The sequence below is a fragment of the Arachis duranensis genome, chromosome 9 (genome assembly GCF_000817695.3).
Source record: "Arachis duranensis cultivar V14167 chromosome 9, aradu.V14167.gnm2.J7QH, whole genome shotgun sequence".
Lineage (NCBI taxonomy): Eukaryota > Viridiplantae > Streptophyta > Magnoliopsida > Fabales > Fabaceae > Arachis > Arachis duranensis.
Window position 1 is genome coordinate 31,171,337 of NC_029780.3, and position 320 is coordinate 31,171,656.

The following is a 320-nucleotide window of genomic DNA, read 5'->3' on the forward strand; positions in this document are numbered from 1 at the left end:
GGCAAATCAACACCTCCCTAGGAGAATTGAGTTCCAACATGGGACAACTAAGGGTGGAGCACCAAGAACATTCCATCCTCCTCCATAAGATCTTCAAGAAGAAGAACAAGCCGCCATCACTAAGGTGGACCCGTTCTTTAATCTCTTTGTTCTTTATTTTCTATTTTTCGAATCTTTATGATTATGTTTATCCATGTTTGTGTCTTATTACATGATCATTAGTATCTTAGTGTCTATGACTTAAAGCTATGAATGTCCTATGAATCCATCACCTCTCTTAAATGAAAAATGCTTTAATCACAAAAGAACAAGAAGTACAG